Source organism: Lotus japonicus, chromosome 6, assembly GCF_012489685.1.
Source record: "Lotus japonicus ecotype B-129 chromosome 6, LjGifu_v1.2".
NCBI lineage: Eukaryota > Viridiplantae > Streptophyta > Magnoliopsida > Fabales > Fabaceae > Lotus > Lotus japonicus.
Genome location: NC_080046.1, coordinates 26,114,676 through 26,140,276, shown reverse-complemented (window position 1 = coordinate 26,140,276; position 25,601 = coordinate 26,114,676).

Genomic DNA, 25,601 nt, shown 5'->3' with positions numbered 1-25,601 from the left:
CACAAGCTATATTCAAAAACCTCCGAGCATTCTTTCATCTGAAATTAATTGTGTTTACTATTAGCTTTTTAGAAGCAAATCTCTTGTAAACATTCTTTGATAAACAGTTTGTTTAGTTCCTTTAGGAGATCAAGGTTGATCGGATCCTAGAGAAGACTAAGAGAGTTAATCTTAGTGTGAGCTAAGTCAGTGTAATTGTTAGTCACTTGTAGGTTTCAAGTGCAGTTGTAACACTTTACCTGATGAGTGATCTATCTCTCATCTTTAGAACTTAGTTCTCGAAAAGATTTGTTAAAATCTTTAAGGTGGAAGTTTTATCTTGAAAACGTTATTCAAACCCCCCCTTTCTACCGTTTTTCATACCTTCACACAAATAGTACCAGTACCAACAATTTTACCCTTTTCGTTGCCACCAAAGCCAACTTCACCTCCAGGCTTAAGTTTTAGCTCTTGGAACATACGCCTTTCTCCCGTCATGTGACGCGAGCATCCACTGTCCAGATACCATGACTGGTGTTTCAGTGGAGCTATCAAGGATATCTGCAACATAGATAATCTTATCCTTAGGTACCCATTTTCTAGGTCCTCTCTTGTTAGTTACCCCAGAGGTTCTGGTCACCTTGGGTTTCTCAACATGATAATGTAAAGGAATGTTTGCATGATATTTAGACATGGAGAAAGATCCCTTTTTAAGAGGAGGTTTAGCAACTTCAGCAGGTACAGGGTCAGGCAATATGGTACCAGAGGGAACAAAGCATTCATACAAGGATTTAGCTTTAGGTACAGAGGTCTCATTTCTAATTGGTTTAGAATACACAATGCCACGCATTCCATTTCTGCTTACGCCATAGATCAATGAAGCCATCAGGCTTCTATCTACGCTTTTAGCCAGGAATCTTTGAAAAGACTTTTCTTACTTAGATTCATGCTTACTATCAGAGGCATCGCAGGCAATAACTTCTTCTAACTTAGCAATTTGGTTTTTAAGCACAGAGTTAGAATTAACTAAAGCATGGTTATCATTTTTCAAATCAGATATGATTTTCTCATGTTCAGAAGGAGTTTTAGAAACAGCAGATAAGTTCTTTTTCAGCTTCTTATGCTTAGACAACAAAGAGTTATACTTATCCATAATATCTGACAAAGCATGTTTCAGTTCAGAGGTAGAGAAAGAAGCGAATACCTCATTTTCATCGTCTGACTTAAGATCTCCTTCTGATTCTGAGTCAGAGTCAACAGCTTCCTTTGACTCTGCTCCTTTGTCTTTGACAATGGCCATGAGTCCTTGGACTTCACCATCAGAGTCAACATCCTCTGACTCTGATACATCAAAAGTCACCATCAGACTTTTCTTGGTCTTGAAGTGCTTCTTTGGCTTTTTGACTCTGATGGTGAAGTCCAAGGACTCATGGCCATTGTCAAAAACAAAGGAGCAGAGTCAAAGGAAGCTGTTGACTCGGACTCAGAATCAGAAGGAGATCCTAACTCAGACGATGAAAATGAGGTATTTGCTTCTTTCTCAACCTCTGAACTGAAACATGCTTTGTCTGACATCATGAATAAGTATAACTCTCTATTATCTAAGCATAAGAAGTTGAAAAAGAACTTATCTATTGTTTCTAAGACTCCTTCTGAACATGAGAAAAGTATTTCTGATTTGAAAAATGATAATCATGCTTTGATCAATTCTAACTCTGTGCTTAAGAACCAGATTGCTAAGTTAGAAGAAATAATTGCTTGTGATGCCTCTGATTGTAGAAATGAATCTAAGTATGAAAATTCTTTTCAAAGATTCCTGGCTAAAAGCATAGATAGAAGCTTAATGGCTTCAATGATCTATGGCGCAAGCAGAAATGGAATGCATGGCATTGGCTATTCTAAACCAATTGGAAATGAGCCCTCTTTGCCTAAAGCTAAATCTTTGTATGAATGCTTTGTTCCCTCTGGTACCATATTACCTGATCCTTTATCTGCTAAAGTTGCTAAACCTCCTCTAAAAAAGGGATCTTTCTCTATGTCTAAATATCATGCAAAAATTCCTTTACACTATCATGTTGAGAAACCCAAGGTGATCAGAACCTCTGGGGTAACTAACAAGAGAGGACCCAGAAAGTGGGTACCTAAGGACAAGATTATCTATGTTGCAGATATCCTTGATAGCTCCACTGAAACACCAATCATGGTATCTGGATAGTTGATGCTCGCGTCACATGACGGGAGAAAGGCGTATGTTCCAAGAGCTGAAACTTAAGCCTGGAGGCGAAGTTGGCTTTGGAGGAAATGAAAAGGGTAAAATTGTTGGTACTGGTACTATTTGTGTAGACAGTAGTCCATGCATTGATAATGTGTTATTGGTAGACGGCTTAACACATAACTTATTGTCAATAAGTCAATTAGCTGACAAGGGTTATGATGTTATATTCAATCAAAAGTCCTGCCGGGCTGTAAGTCAGATCGATGGCTCTGTTTTGTTTAACAGCAAGAGGAAGAACAACATTTATAAGATCAGATTATCTGAGTTGGAGGCTCAGAATGTGAAGTGCCTTCTTTCTGTTAATGAAGAGCAGTGGGTATGGCATAGACGGTTAGGCATGCCAGTATAAGAAAGATTTCTCAGCTGAGCAAGCTAAACCTTGTCAGGGGCTTACCCAATCTGAAGTTCGCTTCAGACGCTCTTTGTGAAGCATGTCAGAAAGGCAAATTCACAAAAGTCCCTTTCAAGGCAAAGAATGTTGTCTCAACCTCAAGGCCGTTGGAACTTCTGCATATCGACCTTTTTGGACCAGTGAAAACTGAGTCTATAGGTGGCAAGAGATATGGGATGGTCATCGTTGACGACTATAGCCGCTGGACATGGGTAAAGTTTCTAACCCGCAAGGATGAGTCTCATGCTGTGTTCTCTACCTTCATAGCTCAAGTGCAAAACGAGAAGGCTTGTAGGATTGTGCGTGTCAGAAGTGACCATGGTGGAGAGTTTGAGAATGACAAGTTTGAGAGTCTGTTTGATTCCTATGGAATTGCACATGATTTCTCTTGTCCCAGAACTCCTCAACAAAATGGTGTTGTTGAGAGGAAGAACAGAACTCTTCAGGAGATGGCTAGAACCATGCTCCAAGAAACTGGCATGGCTAAGCACTTTTGGGCAGAGGCAGTAAATACAGCATGTTACATTCAGAACAGAATCTCTGTGAGACCAATTCTGAATAAGACTCCCTATGAATTGTGGAAGAACATAAAACCCAACATTTCCTACTTTCATCCTTTTGGTTGTGTTTGTTATGTTCTCAATACTAAGGATAGATTGCATAAGTTTGATGCTAAATCTTCTAAATGTCTATTACTTGGTTACTCTGAGAGATCTAAGGGTTTTAGATTTTATAATACTGATGCTAAGACTATTGAAGAATCTATTCATGTTAGATTTGACGATAAGCTTGACTCTGACCAGTCAAAGCTAGTTGAGAAGTTTGCAGATTTAAGCATTAATGTTTCTGACAAAGGCAAAGCTCCGGAGGAAGCTGAGCCAGACGAAGATGAACCAGAAGAAGAAGCTGGTCCCTCTGATTCACAAACTCTGAAGAAGAGCAGAATCACTGTAGCTCACCCTAAGGAATTGATTCTGGGCAACAAAGACGAACCAGTCAGAACCAGATCAGCCTTCAGACCCTCTGAAGAAACCTTGCTTAGTCTGAAAGGATTGGTGTCCTTAATTGAACCCAAGTCCATAGACGAAGCTCTTCAGGACAAGGACTGGATTCTGGCCATGGAAGAAGAATTGAATCAATTCTCCAAGAACGATGTTTGGAGCTTAGTTAAGAAGCCTGAAAGTGTCCACGTAATTGGAACAAAATGGGTGTTCAGAAACAAGCTAAATGAGAAAGGAGATGTAGTCAGAAACAAGGCAAGGCTAGTTGCTCAAGGCTACAGCCAGCAGGAAGGAATAGACTACACAGAAACTTTTGCTCCAGTAGCAAGACTTGAAGCAATCAGATTGTTGATCTCTTTCTCCGTGAATCACAACATAATTCTACATCAGATGGATGTTAAGAGTGCCTTCCTAAATGGTTATATATCAGAGGAAGTCTACGTTCATCAACCCCCAGGTTTTGAGGATGAGAAGAATCCAGACCATGTGTTCAAGTTGAAGAAATCACTCTATGGTCTGAAGCAAGCTCCCAGAGCATGGTATGAGAGACTCAGCTCATTCCTTCTGGAGAATAAGTTTGTAAGGGGTAAAGTAGATACAACTCTCTTTTGTAAAACTTACAAAGATGATATCTTAAGTGTGCAAATTTATGTTGATGATATTATATTTGGTTCTGCTAATCAATCTCTATGCCAAGAATTTTCTGAGATGATGCAGACTGAATTTGAGATGAGTATGATGGGAGAACTCAAGTACTTTCTGGGTATACAAGTTGATCAAACACCAGAAGGAACATATATCCATCAGAGCAAGTACACTAAAGAACTTCTGAAGAAGTTCAATATGCTAGAATCTACAGTGGCCAAGACTCCAATGCATCCTACATGCATTCTGGAGAAAGAAGATGAAAGTGGTAAAGTATGTCAGAAGCTCTATCGTGGTATGATAGGTTCACTTCTATACTTAACTGCATCTAGGCCAGACATATTGTTTAGTGTTCATCTATGTGCTCGTTTCCAATCAGATCCAAGGGAAACCCACTTAACTGCTGTTAAGAGGATCCTAAGGTATCTGAAAGGTACCACTAACCTTGGCTTGATGTATAAGAAAACATCAGAGTATAAGCTTTCAGGTTATTGTGATGCTGATTATGCTGGAGATAGAACAGAGAGAAAAAGCACTTCTGGAAATTGTCAATTTCTGGGAAGCAACCTAGTCTCATGGGCAAGCAAGAGGCAATCAACCATTGCACTATCAATTGCAGAGGCAGAGTATATCTCAGCAGCAATATGCAGCACTCAGATGCTCTGGATGAAACATCAGCTGGAGGACTATCAGATCCTTGAGAGCAATATCCCAATCTATTGTGATAACACTGCTGCAATCTCATTGAGTAAGAATCCTATCTTACATTCAAGGGCAAAACATATTGAGGTAAAGTATCACTTTATTAGAGATTGTGTTCAGAAGGGCGTACTTCTTCTGAAGTTTGTTGATACTGACCATCAATGGGCAGATATCTTTACAAAGCCCTTAGCTGAGGATAGATTTAATTTCATTCTGAAAAATCTGAATATGGACTTCTGTCCAGCATGAAGATGGATCAGAACCTCTGACTTTGACACTTCTTGATCAGAAGATGTCAAGTCCAGAAGGTAACTCAATCAGAGTTTATGTACCCATTGGTGCTGACTCTGAAGCTGAGACAGTAAACGTGTGTCAGTTTCTCTGATGCATAGTTCCTTGTGCCCGTGCTGACAGTCTGTCATAATGTGTGTTGATGTGCTTCTCTCCTGCGTGTGATATGTGTATTAACTGTTGCTATGATGTCTTTAATTTTCAACCGTTGATTTTAAATTTTCTTTTTGATCAACAACGGTTATTTGACAAAACCCACTATACACACACGATCTCCTACATTTACGGTTTTACATTATCTCTCTTCAGTTTTCAAAACCCTTACCTCCCACGATCTCTCTCTATCTCTATTCATCTTCTTCTTTCTACCCAAAGCCTTCAACCGCTTCAACAATGGTGAGACCAATCAGAAACGAAGCTGCCGAAGCAACCAGGTTCCCTCACATGGAAGTGGGTCTAGCAACAGGTCAAAGGGGTCCTGAGAATCCGAATCAAGATCAAGGTCAAGCTCAAGAGCAGATTATTCCAATTGCTGAACGGGGTTGTGCCGTTCACTGCGTATATGCTCTTGAAGAACTTCAAGTACTGGCAGAATGGAGATTTGACCTCGATAATCTTGCTACAAATGGGTATGATCTTCGTCCTGAAGTCAGTGTTCAAGGCTGGGAGAATTACTTCAACAGGCTTCGAGGACCGGTGTATGACAAACTGGTTAAGGAGTTCTGGAAGCACGCTGACTGTGATGATACTCAGGTGGTTTCCTACATCGCTGGAAGAAGGATAATAATTACTGAGAAGTCATTCGTGAATCTGCTGGGTGCAGAAACTGCAAATGGGTATCGATTTCAACTGACAGAATCGAAGCTGAAACCCAACACCAAGAATACAATCAACAAGGCTCTGTACACCACATACAAACCGGGCAAGACTAGTTACAAAGTGATGGATCTCCATCCCAAGCTCAGAATCTGGCACAAGATTCTGCTGCACTGTATCAACCAGAGGCCAAAGGGCAGTTCCCCAGATTACATCAACTTCTACCAGAAGGCAATGTTATTCTTCATCCAAGACAAGAAGAAGATCTGCCTCCCCTACTTCCTGTTCTCTTACTTGAAGGAGTGTATCAAGAAGTCCAGAACTACTGCCTCCATCAAGTCCGCCATCAAGTATATTCCCTTTGGGAGAATGCTATCAGATCTCCTTATTGAGAGCAACCTTGTGCAAGATATGGTCAATGCCGGATGCATAGAGGATCTGACCACAATCGTCAGTGATGTCTTCACTGCTAACTCTCTGAAGAAGATGGGTTTGGTCCAGACAAAGATTGCCCCAGCTCATGAAGACACATCTTCTGAAATCAGACGAAGAAGGGTGCCTCTGAATGACTATCCTTTGTGGACCCAGGCAGACAATCCAGAAGCTATTAGGTGCTATGTTGAAGACCTAAGGGCACAAGGATTTGAGATTGATGTAGATGAATTCTTCAGAAGACTGCCGCCAGCTCAAGAGTTTCCCTCTCCTACCAAGAAGAAAGTTCAGAGGAAGATGATCTTAGAAGAATCATCTGAGGAATCAGATGTCTCTCTGAACAAGAGGAAGAAGGCTGGTCAATCCAAGAGAAAACATGATGAAACCAGCAAGCCAGATGATGGTGATGATGGTGATAATGCGGATGGTCCTTCTCCTGCCAAGAAGAAGAAGAAGCAGGTCAGAATAGTGGTAAAGCCTACTCGGGTGGAACCAGCTGCTGAAGTGATCAGAAGGATTGAAACTCCTGCCAGAGAGACTAGATCATCAGCGCGATCAAGTAAGTCTGCTGTTGCTTCTGATGATGATTTGAATTTCTTTGATGCACTCCCTATCTCTGCCATGCTCAAACAATCTTCAAATCCACTCCCTCCCATTTCTGAGTCCCAACCAGCTGTCCAAACCACCTCCCCACCACATTCCCCAAGGTCTTCATTTTTCAACCTTCTCCAAATGAAGCACCTCTCTGGAATTTGCTCCAGAACCAACCATCTAGGCCAGATGAACCAACCTCACCCATCACAATCCAACAAGATCCTATCATTCTTGAACCCTCTGGTCCTGAACTTAACATTACTGACCAACCACAACCAGAACCACAACCCAGAACGTCTGATCACTCTGTTCCCAGAGCATCAGCACGTCCTGCTGCCAGAACCACTGATACAGACTCTTCCACAGCCTATACACCTGTATCCTTCCCAACCAATGTTGCTGACTCTTCTCCCTCCAATAACTCTGAATCCATTAGAAAATTCATGGAGGTCAGAAAAGAAATGGTGTCTACCTTAGAAGAGTATTATCTCACTTGTCCAAGCCCTAGGAGATATCCTGGCCCTAGACCTGAACGTCTAGTAGACCCAGATGAACCTATCTTGGCCAATCCTTTACATGAGGCAGACCCTTTGGCTCAACAAGCTCAACCTGCCCCTGACCAACAAGAGCCAGTTCAACCAGAACCCGAACCAGAGCAATCTGTGTCTAACCACTCCTCAGTTAGATCACCCCATCCTCTTGTTGAAACTTCTGAACCACACCTTGGAGCCTCTGAACCTCATGTTCAATCCTTTAACATTGGCTCTCCACAAGGTGCCTCTGAAGCTCACAGCAGCAATCACCCAGCCTCTCTTGAAACCAACTTCTCTATAATTCCTTACACTCACCTCAGACCCACATCTCTCTCTGAGTGCATCAATATTTTCCATCATGAAGCTTCATTGATGCTACGCAATGTGCAAGGTCAGACTAACCTAAGCGAGAATGCTGAGTATGTGGCTGAAGAGTGGAACAGTTTGAGCACTTGGCTAGTGGCTCAAGTTCCGGTTATGATGCAGCTCCTGAATGCAGAGGGAAGTCAGAGGATCGAGGCTGCAAAGAAAAGGTTTGCTAGAGGGTGGCTCTTCATGAACAAGAACAGAGACAGAAGCTTCTTGAAGCTATTGAAGAGGCCAGAAGAAAACAAGAGCAAGCAGAAGAAGCTGCACGTCAAGCAGCAGCTCAAGCTGAACAAGCCAGATTAGAGGCAGAACGACTTGAAGCTGAGGCTGAATCCCTTAGATGCCAAGCACTTGCACCAGTAGTCTTTACTCCTGCTGCTTCTGCTTCCATTCCAGCTCCTCAAGCTGCTCAGAATGTTCCTTCCAGCTCTACACAGTCAAGCTCGTCCAGACTCGACATCATGGAACAAAGACTTGATACTCATGAGTCTATGCTAATAGACATGAAGGAAATGATGATGGAACTTCTGCGTCGATCTGCTAAACCCTAGTCTTAGGATCTCTTCGTTTTTCTTCTTACCCTAGTTTTATTTTCTTTAAGTTTTTTTTATTATTTTGTTATGTCCTTTCGTTATTTATTTTTGCACATCATACATATATATATTTGACATTATGTTTGCAAAATTTTCTTTATTCATAATAAACTGCGTTTACATCATATTTTTTTTCTTTTCCCTAAAATCCTAGAATGGAGGATCCCTCCTCATTCTTCTGCACTCCTGGCGCTGCTCTGACCTCTCCTTCTCCAGACGCTCCAGTGCATACTGGATGTTGTTGAGACTGTCCTTTAGCTCATCCCTTTCTAGAATCTCTTATGAAATCTTGAGCTTCTTTTCTAAGATCTCTTTTTCCTCCAGCAGCTTCAGTTCAAGCTGGCTGAGCTCTTGCACTTCCTCCACAAAGGCAAGGAATTCTTCCAAGTCTCTCTTTAACTCTGGACGCAGGTCCTCCTCTAGCAGTGTCCTTGTTAGCTCTGCTATGGTTTTTGTAACCTCTGGATGCCTTATGTTTAAGAACATATCCTCCTCAAAGGCCTTCCTTCTGAGCTCCTCTAGTGCTACCATGTATGATGCAATTACTTTTTTTTTCCTTTGATGGTGTTGATTGTAAGACCCAAGTTTTTAAGCTTATGCCAAGTAAATAGAATCCTATTCACGATTAGGGTTGATATATCGTGAAGGGAATCCTGAACTAGAGTTTACCAAATGAAATAAATTTATGAAGGAGAAAGTTCAGGAAAAGTCAAAGGATTGTGTCGAAGTCGATTTAAGTTATAGCACGACTAATATTCGCCTTAAAACCTAGGACAAGAATCTTAGGAAATAACACTATGTTCCACCCTTGGAACACTGTGGGATTTTAGTCCAAAAATCTTCAGAGAAATGTTAGAACTTCTCTTTTTCCATATATCACAATCGTTTCGAGGCGAAACTCTAGGATCTACGAACGTCCGATTCCAATCATCGGAAGTTTGCCGAAACCGAATCCCTGGTATTTCAAAACCCTAGAATTTCCCGACAATGAAGACTTTTTCTATTCGGAACATCAAATGAAGATTCTACACGCGTACACCCATTTCTCTTGATGATTTCAATCTTTCTTCAGAAGGAAGTTTTCCATTCCGACATTCGATGCAAAAAGCAACTTATCGGGTAAAATAGTTTTACACCGACTATGCATTAGTTGCCAAAAATACAAGGAGACATCTTTTTAGTTTTGGAATTCTTTTGCCAAAACATATCTTAGAATTCACGGAGAATGACGCCGGAAAAATCAGATTCGCGAAACTTTCATTTTCCCGCGAATTTCCATCTTCTATATATAGCAAGCAAGTGAGAAAAAAACACAAAACTCCTCCATTTTCTCTCCTCAAGGCCGCGAGCTTCACCAAGGAAGAAGGAAGAAGAATTTTCTTCATTACTTGCTTGATCGTTGATCCGTTAGTTGCTGCTTCAAGGTTTCGAGGTATAGATGCTAATCCTTACCTCTGATCGCTTTTTCCATAGCTTTTCTGTAGACTTTTCTGAGCTGATAGTTTATGGGTTTTTGCAAAACTATCCCGAATCTTTCATTTCTGATTCTAAACCTCTTCTTTATGTGCCCAAGATCACTTCTGCCGGATTAGATTTTCCGTTATGTCGCCGGAATTCCGCCGGAATCAATTTTAGCCTAAAATACCCATTTTTGGAGTTTTTGGAGTAAAGCTTCAACCTTTAGGCTGAAAACTATCGCCTTAGCTTAGTGCTAGTAGGATTAGTTGTCATAAACGTCGTTGGTGACGTCCCTGCAAAATTTGGTTTTTGGGATTTCAGTTTTGAAATTTCTAAGTTAAAAATCATGACCAAAATACCCCTGCGACAGTTTTTGATCCGATAATTTTTCCGAGTTCAGAATAACCTTAGTTACGGCTAATGATAGCATAGGAACCAAGTTTATCGAAGAAAAATCGAGTCTCCTAATTGTGAAAAGTGGCCGAACCTATTAAGGGGGAGGAGGAAAAATTTCCTTTTCCGAAAACTTGTCTTTCGCGCTAGATTATCGTACCTTAGAGTATAGATTCCTTCGAGTAACCTTAGTAAGTATCGATAGCTTAGTTTTCGATAGATTCTGATAGTATTTCTGTGATTTTGCTTTAAAGGAACTTTTGAGGAATTTCCTGAGGAGCAACGATTTGCTTGTGAGGAAGAGTTTGAAGTTCACCCTGGAGAATCTACAGGTGATGGCTTCTCACTGAATCTTTAGTTAATGCTTAGGGTCGATGCTTTCGACATTGATTTACTGTTTATGCACTTGTTTGTGTTTGATTGGAAAAATGTTTTCTGAGGCTTCGGCTGACAATGTAGATGATTCATCTACTGAATGTTTTTGAGAGTGAATTACATGCTATGTGCTATGTGGGTAATTTAGGATGTGTGATGCATGCCTTATATGCTAAGTGCTATGTGGTTATTGCTTAATATGTTGATATATGACATGTTGATTGACTGTGGTGATGTAATTATGCTTTTGCAATGAAATCTGAGATTCTGTATAGTGAGAATAGCGGGCAGGTCATGCCGATTTTATTTTGAGAGTTCTGAGAAAGTTTGATAGGACGAATGAGATTCGGACCTTGTGGTGGTGTTTCATGGATCGAGACATTCTCTGGTATCATTTGGGGATTAGGAGATCCCGAGAACTTATAGGATTTGCGATAAGACTAAAAAGGATATTATTTTGAAAAGAAAACTCATAAGACATTAAACAACCTCTAAATCTTCAATTAATGATAATAAACTCGAAAGGAAGCTTCAGATGCAAATCCTAGTCTTTGGAAAACGAGAAATGTCGTCGGATCCAATCGTTGAGGAAGCTGAGAAGTGTTGAGTATGTTGATGCTCTTGTGCTGTTGGAGTAGCTATGCGTTGTTGGGCTATCCTGGGGATAAGTCCGGGAAACCGTTAGTTTCCGAGAGTGTAATACTCTGTGCTCGTTGAGCAGTTGTGACCATCGGATTGAGATGAGTCGGATGATTTGGAGATCATCATGAGTTACTTTGTTGATGTGAAGAAGTGCCTTTTGTCGCAGAATCGACTTTACCTTAGGGTAAGCTTTTAGAGACATTAATTTAGCTAGAACACGTGGCGACGTGTCGAGTGAGGTCGGAGACGTTGTTTGGCTAATCACTGCATTGCATGCACACATTAAGTGGTTTAAACACGGCGAGATACCGGACCACGGCGGATTCCAAAATTGGTTATAAGACCAGGATTTCCGCGTAAGAGCACTGCTAGGTGACTCTTAGTAGCAGACCGAAATGGCAGACCTACGGGTTATGGCTGATCTGGCTACCTTGGTTTGGTGTAAGAGACACGCGGGCAGAATGGTCCCACCGTTGCTGGTGCTAGGATTGATCCGGTTGATGTCCATCCCAGAGGCACGCGAGCAGAAATGGTCCCACCGTTGCTGGTGCTAGGATTGACTCGTTTGATGTCCATACCTTGTTTGGTGTAAGAGGCACGCGGGCAGAATGGTCCCACCGTTGCTGGTGCTAGGATTGATCCGTTTGATGTCCATCCGTTTCCGGAATGCATTTGGTTAACTGGGTTAACCGCCATATCATCTCATGCAACATGCATTCTGACTTAGTTGATGAGTGTGTTTGATACTTGTTAGTTCTACTTGAGGCATGCTAACTGTGATTTACTGTCGTTTATATGTTGTGGAATATGCAACCCTAGGATGTTATCCCTAGTTATAAGCCTAAGTGGCTATCTATTACTTGTACCTATTGGGTTTATTATCTACATAGTTCTTTAGAGTTGACCCTCGCGTCTTCTGTGTGTGTTTTGGCGGACAACGCCTTTTGTCAGATGTCCATTGCGGATTGGTTCACAATGGTCCACCCTTCGGGGGGGATCAGATATGAGATGATCGATCAGGACGACCCCGGGTCGTGGGTGGTTGACCCCGCGAGCCATCGAGCGACGTAATCGGGGCGATTCATGGAGGACCATGTGGATAGTGGAGGACTCTTGAGGTCAGGAGTGTTGAGGAGATGCTCTATCAGCTTCAACTTGCCACCGGGCGTTCACTGTGGGCCAGGATTTTGGAGTAGCACCGCCGCCACCGTCATCTTCAGGGGACGAGGATCCCTCAGAGGAGATTCCAGTGGGAGTGCCTTCGGCAGGGTCTAGTGCACCCATCGTTGCGATCATAGATGATCAGGGTTCGGGCCCTAAGGCCGTGAGTCCAGCATCGGAGCGCAGTGCGGTTGCGAGGGGAGGACGGATAGGGATGGTAGACTTAGTTGTTCTGGATTCTGATTCAGACGACGATCATGCTAGCACATAGCTTTGAGTGTTGGTATGAGCTCCTCGAGTTAGGATTAGTGTAGGAGTAGAGTCTTAGCTCTGACAGTCATTGCTTCATTTGCTTCTTTGGGGGACAGGGTAGTTCCGCCTATAGCTTTTTGTGTGGTTTCCTTACGGGAATCACAGAGAGTTGGTTGGACTTAGGAGGTCTTATTTTCAGACCATTGGGTCAGCTTATTCTCAGTTTTGAGGGATAGTGTTGCGGACACTTACCTTTATATTTGGCTTGTACATATTGCCTACGGGCGTTACATCTTTCTCTTTCCGTCACTGGAGGTTTACTCGTGACGAGGTTGCTACTACATCGGGGGCTGCTATATTTATATTGTACATTAGTTCTGATTATTGTTATTGTTGGGTTTATCTATTTCAGTCTCGTCTTAGTTATTATCAAAAAAAAAATGTTCACGTTTTTCCGCATTAAGTTTACTTTTGGTTACTAAAGTGACGCCACCGAAATCGGGGTGTTACATTGTGGTATCAGAGCACGGTCGAGTCTTTCGGGAGTTGTTGGGGAATAGGTCTTCTATGCTAGGTTGTGTGACTCTGCAAAGAGTGAAAATTGATTGTCTGCGAGCGATTTTTCGCTTAGAATTGATTGAAGTTATTGCTTACTCATATTGTATAGTTATACTAGATGCTATCTTATGATGAGTACTAACTGTTTGCTTAACTTAACAGAACATGGTGAACACTAACCAGCTAGCTGAGATGATGGCCACTATGGCCCAAGCTGTAACTTCACAAGCTAATGATAATGCGATGAGGCGTGCTGCTGAGGAAGCACGTGAACAGCATCAACGTCAGAGAGAGATAACTCTGGACCAGAACAATGGCCTGAATGACTTCAGGAGGCAGAATCCACCCAAGTTCTCTGGTGGTACTGACCCAGATAAAGCGGATCTCTGGATCCAGAAGATTGAGAAGATATTCGGCGTATTGTAGACTGTTGAGGGTGCCTGTAAGACCCGGATTTTCAGAACAAGTTTTAAATCTATGAATGGTTGTCTAAGGTGTGTAAGACTCGAAGTTTGTAAGAATTTGATTGAGAGATTAAGAAGTTGATTGATGAGATGGTGATTGAGTCACAAAAAGGAAGGTGTTAGTATTAAGATGAATACCTGAGGTTGTCATATTTTGACAAGTTTCTTAGAGCCTAAGAGTGAATGAAACTTTGTTATGGATTTTGATGGTGCATATTACGGGTAACAAGTGAATTTTACTAAAGTTGAATGAGAATCCTAGGGCTAAGGTTGACCTAGTGAGCTGAGATTCCTGTACACATAAGAGATTTGGTGGTGTTAGCGGTTACGATAACAGTTAAATCTCAGAATGTTGAAGGATCGGATGATGAAATGGCTAGTTAAGTCCCTTGAGGTATAGTTATGATTTAATCTCCTAGAGGATAAGTCTCGATTTGTGCGAAGTGTTAGGGATTTCAGTAAATGTAAATAGGTTTGAGTGAGGGAAGTTTTGAGGAAGAAGACGGTAATAATGGATTGTTGGATATTAAGAGGAGGATTATCTTATAAGTTGTTGATAAATTGATGTTGAAGGGGATAAGATTAGTGAAGGACAAGAAATAAGGACATAAGTTGAGTTTTAATTCGAATAGTGACTAAGTAGAAGTTTGATTTCTTGGTGTGTGTAAAGATAGTTACGAAGTTGGAGGAGTTTTAATGGACTAGCGGTTTCCACGGGGGAGGATTCGTCTAGGAGTTATCGAACGGACAAGTGGAGTTTTGGACTGTAGATGAAGATCACGAGGACAAGTTGAGTATTTACTTTGAAATGACAGAGAGGCACCGAGTTTAAGAAGAATTTCGGACGACCGAAAGTAAAGAAGTAAGTGGCTAAGGTTGTGCGACTGCACGGAGTGCCAACCGGTATCATTTCAAGCAGAGGTCCGACGCAAGTAATCGAGCCAGACGATATGAGGTTGAATGATGTTTTGTCTTTTGAGACGCCGACAGTTAGCAGTGGGGATAGAAGAGTGAAACAATTAAGGGGAGAACAGATTGCTTAAGTAAAGGGTATGAGGAACAATGACACAGGCAATACTACATGAGAATTGGAAGATAAGATCGAGGAACTGTATTCCGGACTTTCTCAGAACTCTGAGTTTCGAGGACGAAACTTTCTTTTTGGAGGGGAGTATTGTAAGACCCGGATTTTCAGAACAAGTTAATTTCCGACTCACGCGTGGAATCAGTGTAAGCGTGACAGGAGTTTGATATTTGAGAAAGATTAATGAAGAAGAAAGTTCAGGAATTGCTCGAGGAATGTTGCGTTGTTGCTTTCGGAGCTAGTGCGAGTCGTCTGCACACCTGCCTTATGGCGAGCGTGTCCAGAATAGGCTAATTTCGCTTTTAAAGCAATGTTTAGGCGATATTTCGAATTCTTGGAAAATTTAAAGATTCTCTTTATTTTTCCTTCGACCAGCGTTTCATTTCGGAACTCTGGACTGTACGCACGATAGTATTTACTTTTCGGAAGTTCGCCGACGCTAATTTCTTTGCTTCAAAACCCTATTTTCGAGCAATGGATGAAGACTTTTTCTATTCGAGACTTCTAACGAAGTTTCCGTCCACGCTGCCAGATTTTTTTCGACGTTTCCAATCTTTCTTCAGTAGGAAGTTTTGTCGTTTGAGCATCACAGCAAAAAGTAGTTTTTCGGGACAGACTAACTTACACCGCTTTTGGCGTTTTGGATATCGTTTTTCCCAAATCCTATATATTTGTTTTGAGTTCTGGAATTCTGACGCCAGAATCTCTCTTAGAATTCCTCGGTGATCGTGCTGCAAAAATCAGAATCGCGAAATTTTCATTTTCCCGCGATTTCGCCTGCCTATAAATAGCTCAAAAAGCAAAAATTCCTTCATTTTCTTCCTATTGTGGCCGAATTTCGTGGAGAGCAAGGGGGGATGAGATTTTCGCGAAACCTTGACCAATCTTCGTGCAGTTCGTCCCTACTTCTAGGTATCGAGGTAACAATCATGAATCTTACCTCTGATTTCTGTTTCTGCTGAGTTTCTGAAGTCGTTTCTGTGCTCACAGTTTTGAGCTTTTTCTAAAATTGTCTGATTTCTTCGATTTCTTGCTTGGGTTATGTTCTCTAGGTTCCCATGAGCCTAAAACCTCTGTCAGTAAACTCTGATTGTGATCCAGTTGACAGGGATCTGAAAAACTGTTTCAAAACCTTTTTGTCTCACATTTCGAAACTTTATTGTCGAAAAGTCATAATCTGACTTCGTGCCTTTAGGATTTGTTGTCACGGATGTCATGAGGATCGTTGCTGCCAAATTTGTTTTCAGAACTGATAACTTTGAAGTTTTGAGCCTTTATTTTGGGCCAAAATGCCCCTGGATAGTCGTATTTCGACCCGATTGTCCGAAAATTGTTCCGATAGTTTCTTTACCTTAGTTTTACCCTAAAACTACCTTGTGAATTGATTTGATCGAAGAAAAGGAGCCGAAGCCCTTTTTCTTTTAGGGCCGTGGGCTATTTCCTTTAGGGGGGAGTTTTTCGTTTTCGAAAACTTGTCTTTTCGTACCCGGATGTCGTATTCTGAAGCTTTAATGCTTTGTCTATCGTTTATGTATTGTATTGCGATCGAACTAATCGATTTTGTGTGGATTCTGCTTTGTTTTTTCTCCGAGGTTCAGTTGAAGGAACTTTGGAAGTTTCAAGGCATTCCTGTGAAGGAGATTTGATTTGCGAAGCTGGATCAGCTCGAGGTTAGGGAAACTTGCTTTATTTAGCTATGATTGCATGATAGGCGTCGATAAATTCGACCTATGCTTTATCTGATGTTGTATATGATGATGGTTTATTGTTATGAATGTTTTCATAGCTTATGATGTTGATGTTGTGTTGGATTGAGCGTTTTGACGCAACTTCGGAGTGGAGATTCATTGATCTGGTGATCTTTGATATTTCGGGTTGGATGAACAACCCTAGGCAAGTTCAAACGAGGGGTTTGAGACTTAGCCATTTGTTGGTATTCGTTGGTTTACTTAGACTTTCCCCGGGAAACTTCTTTTGGGTGGTTGGTTTTCGGAAAACCTAGAATGAATAGAATTTTGAAAACTAGAGACTTTGGGAGACTTAGACTTTGAGAAATAAACTCATAACCTGACTAATTCAATTCGAAACGTTTTTACTAAACGAATAATCATAGGAGAACTAAAGGGGAAAATATTTACGGAAGACGGGGAAAAGTCGACCTTTGTTGTGGGTTTGGAGAGTTATTGGAATTGGGGAAAGACTAAGGTGAGCTATGGTGATGATTGAAAGTCACCGAGTACTCTAGTACTCTTGGGAGTGTTGTTCGAGTCGTGTTGTATTGACCGACACTGACTCTGGCTTTGATTTTGGGTTATCTTGTTGTTGGAGCCGTGTTGTATTGACCGACACTTAGTGCTCTTGTTGGTTGGGCTGTGTTGTATTGACCGACACTAGACCCTTGTGTAATCCTGTTGATGGAGTTGTGTTGTATTGACCGACACTTACTCCGAGCTGTGTTGTATTGACCGACACTAACTCATGGGTTTGTTGAGATTGGGTTGTGAGCTAAACACTTTCGTGGTAAGGGCGATTCGTTGTTTGGCTAACCATATTGCATCAATCGGGTGAATAACGGGAATGGTTCACCTGTGCATATCATGGTGAATAACAAGAATGGTTCACCTTGCATAAATGATGAATAACGGGAATGGTTCATCATATGGTGAATAACGGGAATGGTTCACCAAGGATGAATAACGGGAATGGTTCATCCAGGATGGATTTCATCCAGGATGGATAACGGGAATGGTCCATCCATAGTGAAGAACGGGAATGCTTCACTTGTGGCGAACGGGAACGCGTCACAAATCCGGATTCATATTGTGCATTTCACGCATACATTCATGCTGACTTGGATTGTGTGCTGGTTGTTTATTGAAGCAATATTAGAGCCATAACATGCTAGGATTGTGTATATATGTATATATCAACATATATCTATACCCCATATCACATGTTGAGTGTATATCTACGTATTTCTGTGAGTTGACCCTAACGCCTTGGCTTTGTTTGTATGTTTGTGTTTGGGCGGTCGGCCTGCTGCCAGATGTCGACGGTGGATTGGTTTTCGATGGTCTCTCCCTCGGGGGGGATCAGGTTTGAGTTGGAGGACCGTACTGACGAGCGTGGACGTCTGACGAAAGGAGTTTTACGACGCATGGAGCTGAGCTTCAACTTGCCGTCTTCAGTTCGCTGTGGACTCGGTTATGTGAGCAGTGAAGGGAGGGTAGGTTTAGGCAGGCGTCATATTTTGTGTAGAGCTCTGATTCGTCTTACTTTTGGGACAGGGTAGGTTTCCGACGCATGGCTTTTGTGTGGTTCTCTTACTGAGGGATCACAGTGAGTCAGTCGGACCATAGGGGTCTTTGCTTAGGCCATTTTGAGGCCGACTTTCTCCTAGTGGGTTGTAATTATAAACTTTCACACTTAAACTTCTGGGTCTGTATATATTTGCCTGCGGGCTTACTACCTTGGGAGTCACTGCGAGTGCGCGTGACGTGTAAGTACAGCTGAGGCTGTACATGTTTATATTTGATGTATATTGGTTAGTTTAGTGGTTGGGTTTTGGCTTTACTTCCTTATCGCTTTGATTTAAAGGAAAGAAAAAAAAAAGTACCTGTTTTCCGCGTAAAGTTTATTCTTGGTTACTAAAGTGACACCTGGAAATCGGGGTGTTACATTGTGGTATCAGAGCTTAGTCGAGTCTTTTGGGAGTCTTTGGGGAATAGGTCTTCTGTGCTAGGTTGTGTGACTCTGCAAAGAGTGAAAATTGATTGTCTGCAGAGCGATTTTCGCTCTAATTGCTTGCATTACTACTCAATCGGATTGAGTGGTTTGTCTAGTGCTACCATATGGTTAGTACTAATCGGACGTTCGATGGGATATAGGATGGTGGATCTTAACCGGATGGCGGAGGCAATAGCTACACTGATCGAGGCAATGATGAACCAGGCTGCGGAAGACGCTTACATGCGCGCTGAAGAGGCTGCACGTGAGCATCACCAACGACTGATGGCGACGGCAATGTATCAACAAAGAGGAATGAATCGAACAGGAGCTGGGGGACCAATGAGGTCAGGTTCCCAAGGCTACAACAGAAGGGAGAGCTACTGTCAGTGGGGACCGTATCAGCGTCCCGAGGGAAGATATCTTATCTCGAGAGTGTACAAACCAACGACTGCTGATAATGGAGGGAAACTAGTTGGTGACAAAGGTGTGACATGTTTTCGTTGCGGAAAGTTTGGGCATTTTGCTAACAAGTGCTCAGTGATTGGACGACGATGCTTCAAGTGTGACCGAGAGGGGCATCTAGCTGTGAACTGCAAGACACTCCTAGGGGGAACGTCGGACGGTAAGATGAAAGGAAATGATGCTACCGGAGGGACAGGAAACCAGACTTCGGGGAAAACAGTGACGTGTTACAGGTGCAAGAAAGTGGGGCTCTATGCCAGTAGGTGCAAGATCAAGGGAAGTCTATGCTTCAATTGCAACCAACCGGGACACTTCACCAGAGATTGTAGGGCACCCAAGGGCGAATCATCAGGCAATGTTGGGAAGGGAAAACAACTTGCTACAGAGGAAGAGGTTTATACCAAGGAGGGGGCAAGAGCTGAGGAGTTGAACGAGGTAGAACGTGGGAACGATGGTAATATTTTAACTGTTCTCTTATTCTAGAATAACTTACTCCTTTATCTTCGAAACGAGTGCGACGCGCCTAACTTGTAATTATTACTTAGACTATGATCTTATGATTATTATCCTTAGTAGGACCTTATTCGAGGTTGCTCGTGATTTAACTATAGAAGTTACACGGGGTCTAGGATAGCACGTTGAGCTAGGGAGTTGTTTTACCGACGCGTTGATAAGGAAGCTAGGATCTCAGGGAAATTCCTTATGGGTAGGAATCGTAGGATTTTAGGGCGTTTAGTTTTGAAGCGGAGTCGTTAGAGGATCTTTCGGCAAAAGGGATTCATTCGACCGAGTGTTTCACCATGGGGAGCGCCAGTGCTTTTAGTCAAGAAGAAGGACGGAAGGTCGAGATCGTGGGTGGATTATCGACAATTGAACAAGGCGACGATCAAGAACAGATACCCGTTGTCGAGGATAGATGATTTGGTGGACCAACTACGAGGGGCTACCGTATTTTCCAAGATAGACTTGAGGTCAGGCTATCGTCGGATCAGAGTGAAGATTGAGGATATACCGAAGACTGCTTTCAGGACACGTTAAGGACACTACGAGTACCTAGTGATGCCGTTTGGAGTGACGAATGTACCTGCTGTTTTCATGGATTACATGAATCGCATCTTTCAGGAGTTCTTAGATCGGCATGTGGTGGTGTTTATTGAGGACATATTGATCTATTCGAAGGACGCGAATGAACATGAAGGACATTTGCGCCAAGTTTTACAATTGTTGAGGGAGAAGGAGCTGTATGCGGACCCTTCAAAGTGTGAATTCTGGCTGGAGGAAGTCAATTTCTTAGGCCATGTTATCTCAAAGGAAGGCATAGCTGTGGACCCAGCGAAAGTAGAGACTGTTTTGGCTTGGGAGCAACCGAAGATAGGGACTGAGATCAGAAGTTTTGTGGGTTTAGCTGGATATTATAGACGCTTCATTGAGGGATTTGCCAAGATTGTTGGACCCTTGACTCAACTGACGAGGAAAGATTAACCTTTTACATGGACTGAGGGTGTGTGGTTGCGTAGCGGAATCGTTAGGGACTTGATATCAGGATATTTGTGGTTACTGGATGTTAGGAACTCATTGTCTGTTCCAGTGGGTTTTTCTAAATTTCCACCTTCGATGTATTAGGCCTAATCAACCTAATATTGAGGGGGTGATATTCGGAATCACAGCTGGTTATGGACTTTGATAGAAGGATGTGTAAGATGAATTTGAATTGATTGAGGATTAGTCGGATTTGGGAGGAAAGTTCGTGTTAAGCATTTGATTGTGAAAGATTAAGATTTAAATCTTTGGAAGTCGATGAGTGTCGTATAGACGTTAACTGGTTAGTTCGTGTGATCACTCCAAGTAGAGGTAGACCAAGTCAAGAGATTTAGTGCTGGAAAAGTATTAAGTAGTTTCTCGGAAGTTATGAAGTTATAGGTTATGTGATTGCTGAGTGGAATTGTTAGAGACTAAATAAGTTGGATTTAATCAGGTTTTAGATGATAGCTTGATGGTAGCAAGAGTGAGAAGAATTAACTCTGAACTAGATTGTTATAGTCGAGTTCGAGCAATAAGTTTCGCTAAGCGTTTGATTAATATGTGGAGACATTATAGTCTTAAGAGATGAATTTTCATTTGAAAAGTGTTGAATTAATGATTAAGTTGGAGAAAGAAAGTTTTAGCATAAGTTGAATACTTGAGGTTGGTGATATGGATTCCAAGGAAATATGCTAAGATTACTAAGTTGGATTGAAATCTTAGGGTTAAGATTGATCTTGAGAGTCGGGAATCGCGTACGAGTAGGAGATCTTATGGTTGTAGGTGTGACAATAGGAGTTGAATCTTAGAAGATTGAAGACCTGAAGGTGAGTTTCGGGTTAAGACCATTGAGGTGTAGTATAAGAGAGATCTTGAAGTAAAGGAATTCTGGGTTGTGTGGAGTGTTAAGGTCGGTGATCGATTGATGTTGATTATGAGATTGCGGACATAATGACCATGTGATAACATTTGAATGATGTTAGCATAATAGGTTATGATTATGGATAGCAGGACCAAGTGGTGAGTGTGGAAGCATGACGACACTTATCAGGTCGTTTGGGTAAGTGAAGGAGTTATAGTTTTTAAGAAACGGATATTCATTTAAGAAGTATTGAAGGATTAAAGGTCATTAGAGGACCAAACTTGGTGAAGGTTTAGGTTTTAAATCTATGAATGGTTGTCTAAGGTGTGTAAGACTCGAAGTTTGTAAGAATTTGATTGAGAGATTAAGAAGTTGATTGATGAGATGGTGATTGAGTCACAAAAAGGAAGGTGTTAGTATTAAGATGAATACCTGAGGTTGTCATATTTTGACAAGTTTCTTAGAGCCTAAGAGTAAATGAAACTTTGTTATGGATTTTGATGGTGCATATTACGGGTAACAAGTGAATTTTACTAAAGTTGAATGAGAATCCTAGGGCTAAGGTTGACCTAGTGAGCTGAGATTCCTGTACACATAAGACATTTGGTGGTGTTAGCGGTTACGATAACAGTTAAATCTCAGAATGTTGAAGGATCGGATGATGAAATGGCTAGTTAAGTCCCTTGAGGTATAGTTATGATTTAATCTCCTAGAGGATAAGTCTCGATTTGTGCGAAGTGTTAGGGATTTCAGTAAATGTAAATAGGTTTGAGTGAGGGAAGTTTTGAGGAAGAAGACGGTAATAATGGATTGTTGGATATTAAGAGGAGGATTATCTTATAAGTTGTTGATAAATTAATGTTGAAGGGGATAAGATTAGTGAAGGACAAGAAATAAGGACATAAGTTGAGTTTTAATTCGAATAGTGACTAAGTAGAAGTTTGATTTCTTGGTGTGTGTAAAGATAGTTACGAAGTTGGAGGAGTTTTAATGGACTAGCGTTTTCCACGGGGGAGGATTCGTCTAGGAGTTATCGAACGGACAAGTGGAGTTTTGGACTGTAGATGAAGATCACGAGGACAAGTTGAGTATTTACTTTGAAATGACAGAGAGGCACCGAGTTTAAGAAGAATTTCGGACGACCGAAAGTAAAGAAGTAAGTGGCTAAGGTTGTGCGACTGCACGGAGTGCCAACCGGTATCATTTCAAGCAGAGGTCCGACGCAAGTAATCGAGCCAGACGATATGAGGTTGAATGATGTTTTGTCTTTTGAGACGCCGACAGTTAGCAGTGGGGATAGAAGAGTGAAACAATTAAGGGGAGAACAGATTGCTTAAGTAAAGGGTATGAGGAACAATGACACAGGCAATACTACATGAGAATTGGAAGATAAGATCGAGGAACTGTATTCCGGACTTTCACAGAACTCTGAGTTTCGAGGACGAAACTTTCTTTTTGGAGGGGAGTATTGTAAGACCCAGATTTTCAGAACAAGTTAATTTCCGACTCACGCGTGGAATCAGTGTAAGCGTGACAGGAGTTTGATATTTGAGAAAGATTAATGAAGAAGAAAGTTCAGGAATTGCTCGAGGAATGTTGCGTTGTTGCTTTCGGAGCTAGTGCGAGTCGTCTGCACACCTGCCTTATGGCGAGCGTGTCCAGAATAGGCTAATTTCGCTTTTAAAGCAATGTTTAGGCGATATTTCGAATTCTTGGAAAATTTAAAGATTCTCTTTTTTTTTCCTTCGACCAGCGTTTCATTTCGGAACTCTGGACTGTACGCATGATAGTATTTACTTTTCGGAAGTTCGCCGACGCTAATTTCTTTGCTTCAAAACCCTATTTTCGAGCAATGGATGAAGACTTTTTCTATTCGGGACTTCTAACGAAGTTTCCGTCCGCGTTGCCAGATTTGTTTCGACGTTTCCAATCTTTCTTCAGTAGGAAGTTTTGTCGTTTGAGCATCACAGCAAAAAGTAGTTTTTCGGGACAGACTAACTTACACCGCTTTTGGCGTTTTGGATATCGTTTTTCCCAAATCCTATATATTTGTTTTGAGTTCTGGAATTCTGACGCCAGAATCTCTCTTAGAATTCCTCGGTGATCGTGCTGCAAAAATCAGAATCGCGAAATTTTCATTTTCCCGCGATTTCGCCTGCCTATAAATAGCTCAAAAAGCAAAAATTCCTTCATTTTCTTCCTATTGTGGCCGAATTTCGTGGAGAGCAAGGGGGGAGGAGATTTTCGCGAAACCTTGACCAATCTTCGTGCAGTTCGTCCCTACTTCTAGGTATCGAGGTAACAATCATGAATCTTACCTCTGATTTCTGTTTCTGCTGAGTTTCTGAAGTCGTTTCTGTGCTCACAGTTTTGAGCTTTTTCTAAAATTGTCTGATTTCTTCGATTTCTTGCTTGGGTTATATTCTCTAGGTTCCCATGAGCCTAAAACCTCTGTCAGTAAACTCTGATTGTGATCCAGTTGACAGGGATCTGAAAAACTGTTTCAAAACCTTTTTGTCTCACATTTCGAAACTTTATTGTCGAAAAGTCATAATCTGATTTCGTGCCTTTAGGATTTGTTGTCACGGATGTCATGAGGATCGTTGCTGTCAAATTTGTTTTCAGAACTGATAACTTTGAAGTTTTGAGCCTTTATTTTGGACCAAAATGCCCCTGGATAGTCGTATTTCGACCCGATTGTCCGAAAATTGTTCCGATAGTTTCTTTACCTTAGTTTTACCCTAAAACTACCTTGTGAATTGATTTGATCGAAGAAAAGGAGCCGAAGCCCTTTTTCCTTTAGGGCCGTGGGCTATTTCCTTTAGGGGGGAGTTTTTCGTTTTCGAAAACTTGTCTTTTCGTACCCGGATGTCGTATTCTGAAGCTTTAATGCTTTGTCTATCGTTTATGTATTGTATTGCGATCGAACTAATCGATTTTGTGTGGATTCTGCTTTGTTTTTCCTCCGAGGTTCAGTTGAAGAACCTTTGGAAGTTTCAAGGCATTCCTGTGAAGGAGATTTGATTTGCGAAGCTGGATCAGCTCGAGGTTAGGGCAACTTGCTTTATTTAGCTATGATTGCATGATAGGCGTCGATAAATTCGACCTATGCTTTATCTGATGTTGTATATGATGATGGTATATTGTTATGAATGTTTTCAAAGCTTATGATGTTGATGTTGTGTTGGATTGAGCGTTTTGACGCAACTTCGGAGTGGAGATTCATTGATCGGGTGATCTTTGATATTTCGGGTTGGATGAACAACCCTAGGCAAGTTCAAACGAGGGGTTTGAGACTTAGCCATTTGTTGGTATTCGTTGGTTTACTTAGACTTTCCCCGGGAAACTTCTTTTGGGTGGTTGGTTTTCGGAAAACTAGAATGAATAGAATTTTGAAAACTAGAGACTTTGGGAGACTTAGACTTTGAGAAATAAACTCATAACCTGACTAATTCAATTCGAAACTTTTTTACTAAACGAATAATCATAGGAGAACTAAAGGGGAAAATATTTACGGAAGACGGGGAAAAGTCGACCTTTGTTGTGGGTTTGGAGAGTTATTGGAATTGGGGAAAGCCACTAAGGTGAGCTATGGTGATGATTGAAAGTCACCGAGTACTCTAGTACTCTTGGGAGTGTTGTTCGAGTCGTGTTGTATTGACCGACACTGACTCTGGCTTTGATTTTGGGTTATCTTGTTGTTGGAGCCGTGTTGTATTGACCGACACTTAGTGCTCTTGTTGGTTGGGCTGTGTTGTATTGACCGACACTAGACCCTTGTGTAATCTGTTGATGGAGTTGTGTTGTATTGACCGACACTTACTCCGAGTGTGTTGTATTGACCGACACTAACTCATGGGTTTGTTGAGATTGGGTTGTGAGCTAAACACTTTCGTGGTAAGGGCGATTCGTTGTTTGGCTAACCTATATTGCATCAATCGGGTGAATAACGGGAATGGTTCACCTGTGCATATCATGGTGAATAACAAGAATGGTTCACCTTGCATAAATGATGAATA